Source organism: Bos indicus x Bos taurus, chromosome 29, assembly GCF_003369695.1.
Source record: "Bos indicus x Bos taurus breed Angus x Brahman F1 hybrid chromosome 29, Bos_hybrid_MaternalHap_v2.0, whole genome shotgun sequence".
Taxonomy (NCBI): Eukaryota; Metazoa; Chordata; class Mammalia; order Artiodactyla; family Bovidae; genus Bos; species Bos indicus x Bos taurus.
The window spans coordinates 7234980-7244964 of record NC_040104.1 but is presented as its reverse complement, the minus strand read 5'-3'; the positions used below and the strand labels follow the sequence as shown (position 1 = coordinate 7244964).

Below are 9985 nucleotides of genomic sequence, written 5' to 3'. Positions count from 1 at the left end.
AGATGGCATGGCAACTCAAAAGTAGAGGGAAACTTAAGAGATCACCCGGCCATGCCCATCACCTACCTAGGATCACTGCAGAGACCTGATCGCTCGGGGAACCCGGGTGCCTGAGTGCCTGTTCAGTGTTCTTCCATCACAGCCTCGCCAGGGATGGAGGAAGCGGCTGCCAGGCCTGGGCCCTTGGCGTACGTTCTGGGAGAAGGGTTGGTAGCCCTGGTGCAGTGAGGAAAAAGGAAACCATTGATCTGACCTCCACGGCTCTTCTGTGTGAAGGCAGAGGGTGGAAGGGCCCCTGGCCCTCCCTGTGTCTCTTTAAATAGCCAAGCACAGAGGATTTCTTTTTATCTCTGGGAGCCTCCCAATGTGAAAAGCAAACCAAATCCCATTTTTCTGTGTCCCAGGATGAGCAGAGCCCATTGTCGAAGCCCAGATGATTAACTGCTATGTAAACTTTAGCAGGAGCAAGGTTTCCTGGAAGCCAGGGATGGGGTGGGGGGAGGGCTCCCTCTGCGGCTCTGCTGTCTCCCCCTCCTCAGCAGGGCTCAGGGGTGGGACACCACCCAACAAGGTCAGGCCAGGCGGTCACATTTTGAGGGCCGGTAATGATCTCTGGCTTCTGCAGGATGGCTGCCGGATGTGAGCCTCCGTGGATGGGGAAAGAGGCCGCAGCCAGGCAGAGGGGAGAGATTAACGCAAGTCAATGTATAACGACGGCCAGACGACCAATGACCAATACTGCGGGACCCAAAAAGGAGGCTTTTGCGTTTGAAAGAGTAAAGATTTCTTGGAAGAGGTGGGGTTCAGCTGGGCCGGGAAAAATGGGAGGGTCTGAAGAGAACAAAAGAGGAGGGAAGGCGTTTCTGGGCAGGCGTGGGTAGGATCAGACCCAGAAGAGAGGAGGTGTGCGCCCTGCGCTGGGCGGAGGTCCTCACCGGTCCCATTGCCAGTCCCGACGCTGTCACTCATTCAGTCACACCATGGGTATTTTTTGAGCCCTGCCCAGGTGCCAATAAGAACTGGTAACAAAACAGGAGAGACAGAAGAGCTGGCTGGGACCTAGCAAGACGTCTGGTCTAAAGGAGGATGGAGGGAGAGTCCGATTTTTACAGCTAAAAGCAAAGCGACCAAGTGCAGGGCAGAGGGGACTTCACAACACCAGGAAGTGTGGCAAAGGTTTAGTCTGTATATTTGTATGCATTTTCTAATGTTTTTACAATGAACATGTATTATCTTTTATAATCAGGAAAAAATTAAGTTATAAAACAATTCGGGGCTTTTAGTCAACTTGAAGTTCAACACGTCACTGGGGATGGAGCTGCCCAAAGGAGTGCCAGTGTGACCCTGGAGTCAGTGGGGGCGGGGAAAGAGCAGAGAGAGGGCTTCCCTGGTGGCTCAGGTGGTAAAGGATCCGCCTGCAATGGGGGAAAACTGGGTTCAATCCCTGGGTTGGGAAGATCCCCTGGAGGAGGGCATGGCAACCCACTCCAGTATTCTTGCCTGGAGAACCCCCATGGACAGAGAAGCCTAGCGGGCTGCAGTCCATGGGGTCCTGGAGAGTCTGACACGATTGAGCGACTAAGCACATGGGACTTGAGGCCCAGCCCTGTCTCTGACTGCCTGTGGGGCCTTGGGCAAGTGACTGAACCCCTCAGTTTTTCATCTATAAAATGAGGCGGCTCCCCAAGTTGAAAGGTCCGTTCTGTCCTAACGACTTCATGTCTCGAGGCCCCCATCTCAATAAAACCCTTGAAGAAACTCACTGACAAACTGCGGTGGAGGAGGTGCAGAAGGCCGAGAAGGTTGTCCTGCAAGTGGGGGAGATCTACCACTCGGCTGCCGACTTGAAGCAGGGGGAAAGGCTCATTCCGGTGGATCCAACGGGCAGAACCTGGGCAGAGAGGTGAGCATCAGAGGGGCGCGGGCCCCCACTGCGAGGAGCCCTGGGGCAGCAGCTCAGGAGGGAGGCAACCCCAGAGAGGGTGCCTGGGATCTGCTGGCTGTGCCTGGGAAGCCATTTGTCAGGAATTTCTGCAGGGACTCAAGTTGGGGGGCTGAAGGCTAGACAGAATAATCTTCAAGACTTCCACCCATGGAATTCTAAGAGGTTGAGCAGTGGTCAGGACTTCCCCGGTGGCTCAGATGGTAAAGCGTCTGTCTATAATGCAGGAGACCTGGGTTTGATCCCTGGGTCGGGAAGATTCCCTGGAGAAGGAAATGGCAACCCACTCCAGTACTCTTGCCTAGAAAATCCCATGGACGGAGGAGCCAGGTGCAGGCTACTGCCCATGAGGTCGCAAAGAGTCGGACACGACTGAGCGACTTCACTTTCACTTTCATGACTTCCAAGCCCCAAAAATGCGAGTGAAGAGAATGGAATAGAAAAGGAAACCCTGGATGGGGAAGACCAGCTGGGAGCCTGGGCTTGGGTGGTTTTGCCAAGAGAAGGGCTCCCCTGGCTGGTTCTTGGGGCCACCCAGGAGGAGCCCACTCCCTCAGGCGGGGGCAGTCACCTGACCTAGGATGTCCCACCTTCTTCATGTCCGAGACCAGCCTGCCCTCTGTACTCCTCATCCCAGCCCGCTTCCCCAGTTCCTAGAGTCTGCTTTGAATTTTTTCTTTTTGACCGTGTTGCATGGCATGCAGGATCTTAGTTCCCTGACCCCCTGCACTGGGAGCATGGAGTGTTAACCACTGGACCGCCAGGGAAGTCCGCTGGAGTCTGTCTGATACTCCATCCGTCAACCCACCAGTCATCTCCCTCAGGGACGGCCCTCCTTGTCTGGCAGCCCCCTGCCCCCAGGCGGCTGGCTCGCTGACACGTTGGGGCTCAGGTCCCACGCCGGCACTGGAGGGGACGTGAGTCAGGTGTGAAGATTTTGGCCCTGGCCCAAGTGGGACATGGACAATGACGTCTTCCAGTTTCTATTTCCTGAAAACGTAAGAGCTGGGTATCAAGCGATCCGTGTCCTCTCTTCCCCACGTGTTCTCTGCACAGAAAATGAGGGAGACGACTTCTACCCCGTCAAGCTTTCATGGCAGGACACACATCAGGCATCTAGAAACACGCTCAGAGATGTGAAAGGCGGGGAGCCGGCTGCATGGTGCAACCTGCCGAACCCTCAAGCGGGAGCATGCAACTGTCCACAGAATTCTCTGGTGACTTAACCTTTGAGGGCGGATCGCCTGCACGCCCCCCCCGACTCCCACCTCCACACAGAGGAAGCCAGGGCAGGGCGGCCCAGGGCAGAGAACAAGTGAGTGAGCTCTGTGTCCAAGCTGCGGGTCTACGCTGCCCGTTGGTGGACAGACGGACCATGGCATTCAAGGTGGGAGACCAAACCGGGAGAGGCTCTGGGTGCTGAGAGATGCCGGTGTTGCTCACTGCTGAGCCTGGCACTCCTGGGGCCACGTCACCGGCCCTTTAATAGCAGCTAATCACCACTGGCGTTTATTGAGCTCCTACTACACACCGCGCTGCGCTTCCCCTCTGACATCATTGCTAACCACAACAACAACTCTGGGAGGTGGCTATTATTGTTCCTATTTTTAGACAAAGAAATGGAAGCTTGGGGAGATGAAATGCCTTGCTCAGGGTCACATGGGCTCCAGTCTGAGGCCTGACTCTCAGGCTGGGACTCCTGTCTCTCCAGCCCTTCACGATCAGGCGGTGGGAGAACCTTTCCTCTCCATGAGCACCTACTCTGTGCCGAGCCCTGTGCTGAGGCCCTGGGGGTGCAGGGGGATGCGGTCCCTGCACCCCGGGGTTCACCTTGCCCTGGGGGAGCCGCACTAGAGCATAAGAGCCAGGGAGCAGGAAGGGGTGACCCCATGTCAGCAGAGCTGGGGAAAGAGAAAGGTGGGAGAAACCCTGACACGAATGAGCCCCCACGACTGCCTGTCTGGTGATTTGTGCCCTAGCCCCAAGGTCTGGACTCTCCAGATGAGAAACAGCACCTTCGTGCTCAGTCACGTCTGACTCTCTGCAACCCCATGGACTGTAGCCTGCCAGGCTCTTCTGTCCATGGGGTTTTTTGGGCAAGAATACTGGAGCGGGTTGCCATTGGGAAAGTGATGCCTAGAAGCACTAACAGGAGGCCAAGTTCACAGTGGCTACCCTGCAGAGCCACCACTGTGCAGGCACCTGGCTGGAGCCTCCCAGACTCTCACTGATGGGTGTCACACTGTATTCCTATGCGTGAAATGCATGAAAATATAAGAAAAGAGGGTCCCAGAAACTCCTAAGCCCAAAGGTCCTCGGTGACAGAAAGGGGCCAAGGGTGTCGGGGTCTAGCTCCAGCCACAGCCATCTTCAGATATTCCAAACCCAGAGGAAGGACAGGCAGGGAGATGCTTGGGAACCAGGATGTTCCAAACCGGCAGGAACTCTGAAGGGAGCTCCAGCACCTGCCCCCACGCCTGCCCTGACCTTCTCCCTGCAGACCCAGATTACCAGGTAGTGATCTTGGCCTGTAAGAAACTCATCCTTTCCTCACCCCCTTGGCCTGTCCAGTCCAGCCCGCTCCTCCAGGCCTCCCCCAGGACTCCAGGCAACAGGCCCGGGCACCTCCCCCTCCCCACGCGCAGGTGAGTTGGTGAAGCTGGCCAGGAGAACTGGCAGGACTCCCGTCCCTTCTGCCAGAGGCAGAACCTGCAGCAGTAATCACAGGGCAAAGGAGCGGGCCAGCCAGAGACTCAGGAAGAGGAGGGCAGGCTGGCGGCCCCAGGCTGGCTCAGAAGCAAGAGGGGCCCTCGGAGAGTCAGGCTCTCTGTTCCTGCCCCGACAGACCCAATCAGTACAGCCTGCCCTGCCGGACCCTGATGCTAATACCCCGACATAGTCTTCTTCTCCACCATCCTCCAGGCTTCTGAGAAGTTCACGGCCGGGTTTTCTGATGGAACCTCTGAGGGGCCCACCATCACCCACAGGAAGCAGCCTGTGAAAGAGGAGGAGGTGGTGATGTCCTGGAAGTTGGGGGTGGAGGGACGGGGGCTTGGTGCCCAGGCAAAGAGGAATGGCCTTCCCTAAGGAGGCCAGGGTGCTTCTGGGGGTGGGCACTGGAGGTGGAGTCCTCTACAAAGTTTGGTCTGTTGCTGGGGAATTTGTTAAAGAGACAGCAGAGGAGAAAGAGCATCTATGGCCTGGTTGGGAGATGTGGGGGAAATCCATACATTCCCACACTCAAAATGGTGCATGAAGATGTGGTGTCGAGAGGATTTCCCTGGTGGTCCGATGGTTAAGACTCTGCCCTTCCACTGCAGGGGGTGCAGGTTCAAACCCCTGGTCAGGGAACTAAGATCCTGCAGGCACAGTGTGGCAAAAAAAAAAAAAAAAGAGAAAGGGGTTTCCCTGCTGCTACAGTGTATAAGAATCCACTTGCCAATGCCAATGCAGGGGACAGGTTCCCTCCCTGGCCCAGGAAGATTCCACAAACCACAAAGTAACTAGGCCCGTGCACCATAACTACGGAGCCCTCGTGCTACAAGTACTGAAGCCTGTGTGCTTAGAGCCTGTGCTCGGAAACAAGAGAAGCCACTGCAATGAGAAGCAACGCAGAGTAGCCCCTGCTGCTGCTGCTAAGTTGCTTCAGTCGTGTCCGACTCTGTGAGACCCCATCGACGGCAGCCCACCAGGCTCTCCTGTCCCTGGGATTCTCCAGGCAAGAACACCAGAGTGGGCTGCCATTTCCTTCTCCAATACATGAAATTGAAAAGTGAAAGTGAAGTTGCTCAGTCGTGTCTGACTCTTCGCGACCCCATGGACTGCAGCCCACCAGGCTCCTCCGTCCCTACTCACGGCAATTAGAGAGAGCCTGAGCAAAGCAACGAAGACCCAGCGCAGCCAAAGATAAATACATAATTTAAAAAAAAATAAAGAAGAAAAGAAAAAAGATGTGGTGTCAAAATGAGTTTCACAGATAAAATTTTAGCCCTAAAATAAAGAATCCATGCATATCAACAAGAAAAAGAAAATACAGACTACTGAAAACTGGGAAATAATACGCAGGAGCTGTTTATGAAAGAGCTTCAAGTGATAAAAATCATGTAAAAAATAAACTTCATTCATAATCAAGTAAAGAAAAATTAAAATTAAAATCAGATATAGAAGTCTATCATAAAACTGATTATTTCAATGAAAAAGCAGGAAAAATCCAAATGTTTACCCCTAGGTTACCATCAAAAATTATAACGAAATGTTGTGTATCCATTAAATACGATGTTATGAAAGAATTTACTAAAGGGAAAATGTTTACAATATATAAAGTTTAAAAATCAGTGTTACGGGTAGGTGCACCTTCCATTTTTGTAAACACAGATAGGCTGACGTACACATCAGCAAAGCTATGGAAGACCAGACACCGTGACCTTCACGACACTAAGTTATTCCTCAGGGGTGGGACTAGGATTTTTGTTTTCTTCCGATTGTCTGTCTATACTTGGTACTTTTCTACAATGATCCCATATCGCTTTTGTAATGAAAAGAAACCTTCTTGGTGACTCTGAAAGGGTCCTTGGCAGAGGAGATGTAAGAATTGTTGCTTTCTGTATACACTCATCCCCAAGAAGTGGACAGCTTCTCCCGCTTGGTCATCACAGAGCTGGGGTAGGGTGGGAATAGGGGGAGGAAGGCTGAGGCCCAAGGTCAGCTGGGGGTCAGGAAAGGGGTCCAGGAATCCCAACTCTGAAGCTGCTCTGAAGCCCCCAGGGGCCCACGACCTTGGATGGAAGGTACAGAGGATTTGGAGGTAAAGAACGTGAGTGGATCCCAGGTCCACCATTTGACACAAAGGAAGCCACTTTATCTTTCTGAAAATCAATGTCTAGAAAGTGCAAGTAACAGTAATGTAGGATATTGTTAAAGACCAAATAAGATGATTATTTTCTTTTCAAGGTACAAAGCCCCACTGGACTTCCTGGTGGTCCAGTGGTTAAGACTCTCCACTGTAGAGAGCGTGGATTGGATCCCTGGTTGGGGAACTAAGAACCCAACTGCCTTGCAATGAGCACCCCACCCCAACAAAAGCCCTAAACAAATGTTAGCTGTTGTAGTTATAACGTTCACCTCCGGTTGAGCCAGAGCAAGAAAGCTGGCCAGCTGCTGCCGTCAGGGCTGCGCTGGACATGCGGGAACTGAGGGGCAAGTGTCCCTATGTGGCTCAGGAGAACTCTTGGATTTCCCGGTCCGGTCATAGCACGTAAAAATAAAAATAAAATGAGCCTGAAGGAAAGTGTGCAGGCATTCACTGGCTACTCTTTGAGGAAAGAATTTGTAATAAGTGATAAGAACTCCCTGGTAGTCTGGTGCTGGTGGTGGAAAGGAGGAGATGGATGAAAATGCAAAAGATCTTTGGTCCCCTTCACCTAGAGTTGTTTACTGATGTTCGGGCAAAATGCTTGGGGGCTGAGGCGGGTGGACCAAGGATGCCACACTCGTCATCTAAGGAGACTGGGAGAGGCTGGGTGGCGGCTCCAGTTAGATGGGTCCCCACCCTGCATGAGATGGGGGAAGCCATGGCTTGTGGGTGGAGATGGCGGGCACGCCCGTGAATCACAAGCCCCTCTTGTTCAGAACCAGGGAGCTGGCTCCTACAACGCCTCACAGCTTTCATGCAGGGTGGCCTCAAACATCCCCAAAGAGCACCACTTTCTTCATCCCACCAGAAGAAGGGGATTTACTGCTGACAAGCTTTCTAATACTGACCATGTTTGGAGACTTAGTCTTGTTTTCAGTATTCATTTTTATTTATTTGGCTGTGGCGAGTCTTAGCTGCAGCGTGTGGAATCATAGTTCCCCGACCAGGGATCGAACCCAGGCCTCCTGCCTTGGGAGCGCAGAGTCTTAGCCATGGGACCACCAGGGAGGTCCCTGGAGACTCCTTCTTGACTGTGCCTCCCCAAGTCCTCCAAATGAGGTGCTTCATCTTCACGCTTCTTTCCTTGTTTTTCAGCTCCTATTAGGATGCCTTTCTTTCTGTTCACGCCCTTTTCTTCTTTGGGGCCATTTTGGTTGCTGCTCCTCTCCTCGATGCTCAGTACCCCCCCTTCTCCCCTTGTCCACCTCTCCTCGATGCTCAGTACCCCTCCTTCTCCCCTTGTCCACCTCTCCTCGATGCTCAGTACCCCCCCTTCTCCCCTTGTCCTCCTCTCCTCGATGCTCAGTACCCCTCCTTCTCCCCTTGTCCTCCTCTCCTCGATGCTCAGTACCCCCCCCCTCCCCTTGTCCACCTCTCCTCGATGCTCAGTACTCCCCCTTCTCCCCTTGTCCACCTCTCCTCGATGCTCAGTACCCCTCCTTCTCCCCTTGTCCACCTCTCCTCGATGCTCAGTACCCCCCTTCTCCCCTTGTCCACCTCTCCTCGATGCTCAGTACCCCCCTTCTCCCCTTGTCCACCTCTCCTCGATGCTCAGTACCCCCCCTTCTCCCCTTGTCCACCTCTCCTCGATGTTCAGTACCCCCCTTCTCCCCTTGTCCACCTCTCCTCGATGCTCAGTACCCCCCCTTCTCCCCTTGTCCACCTCTCCTCGATGCTCAGTACCCCCCCTTCTCCCCTTGTCCACCTCTCCTCGATGCTCAGTACCCCCCTTCTCCCCTTGTCCACCTCTCCTCGATGCTCAGTACCCCCCTTCTCCCCTTGTCCACCTCTCCTCGATGCTCAGTACCCCCCTTCTCCCCTTGTCCACCTCTCCTCGATGCTCAGTACCCCCTTCTCCCCTTGTCCACCTCTCTCTGGTTCTGGGTTCAGCCAGCACCTTCACCTGTGCTCTTCAGGTCACAGATCCTCGGAGTCACCCAATGCCTGAGCCACAGCACAGAGGACAACTGTGTGCTGAGGCTGTGCAGGCAGCCACTGGTCAGTGGGGGGTGGGTGCCCCTTCCCCGGGTCCACCAAGCCTGAGGGTTCATGCGCATTTCTCCTCGCCCCCTCACTAGTCCCTTCCTCAATTATCCAACAAGTCATTTCAAATCCTTCTCTGACTTTTTCTCATGATACTCTTGCCAGCCCTACTTCCTGGCCCCCAGGCCCCTCCCCGATCTGATCTGCGGGAGCCTTGATGTATCCAGGCTTTGCTGGTGCCGACATGCCTAGACTGAAAGCTCCGCTCGGCTGTGCGGTTTCGCCTGGTGAACAGTCACAGCCTCTTGCCTCCGAGGCGGAAGCAGCGGGGAGAGACCGGCGAGGACCGTCCTGCACTCCTGCTCAGCTCGGCGGCCTCCCTCCTGTTCTAGGCTCTTCTAGGCCTTTTGTTTGTCCCCGCTATCCAGCCAAGTGCCAGGACGGAGTTTCTCCTGGTCTCCTTCATTCCTGAGAACCTCACCCCACTGTGTTTTTTTCTAATCTGAATCTCATTTCGAAATCTCCTGCCCAAGGGGTTTCCCGACACCTCCCAGTTTTGAATCAACCCGCTGTTTAGCGCACACCCAGATCGAAAATAGAGATGTCAGGGGGGCCTGGATCTGACACTACACCCTGAAGACACTCCTGTGCCCATGACAGCTGTTGGACAGGTTGCACCTGGACAAACAAATCTATTCTCGCCTTATCTCCCATGAAAGAGGGAACCAAGTTGGCTCCAAGCTGCGAACAAGGCATGGCTAGAAGGCTGATGCCAACTCGGCCATATCCCTTCCCCAGGGGACACAGACGGGTGCTGTAACCAAGGGTCTGGCCTGCGTCTGGGCCATTCTCTCCAAGCAGCCCACGGAGCACTCTGCTCCGAAGTGTCCAGTCCCTCCCAGCTTAGCTCCCCTTCCCTGAGAGAAGGGGTGGATTTCTGGCCACAGAGATCCCGAGACAGGAGCAGCCGCAAGAACAAACACAGAGAAGTGGGTCAGTGTTTTGCACAAGTGAAAACGGGTTGTTCTCTGCATACAAAGGTGACCCACCAGCTGCCTGGTAACCTGAGCCCTGAGCACTCCCTGCCACCAGCAAAGTGGCTCAGCCTGTGGTCCCAGCCGTGGGCTGTGCTTATTCTCTAGAGGAAG

At 54.2% G+C, this 9985-nt stretch overlaps 1 protein-coding gene across 3 annotated transcripts in view; it reads right to left on the bottom strand.

The window, feature by feature from the left end:
- Nucleotides 1-9985, bottom strand: part of LOC113885918 (trichohyalin-like) — a 38227-nt gene that overhangs the window by 1230 nt on the left and 27012 nt on the right. For 2 of the 3 annotated variants that reach the window (XR_003509345.1, XM_027531732.1), the window contains exons 3-4: nucleotides 1764-1891; nucleotides 67-216 (exon numbers count right to left, since the gene is read on the bottom strand). The gene's annotated coding sequence lies outside the window, so the exon portion shown is untranslated. The remainder of the gene's footprint in view (nucleotides 1-66; nucleotides 217-1763; nucleotides 1892-9985) is intronic. The other variant, XM_027531733.1, reaches the window with a different exon arrangement.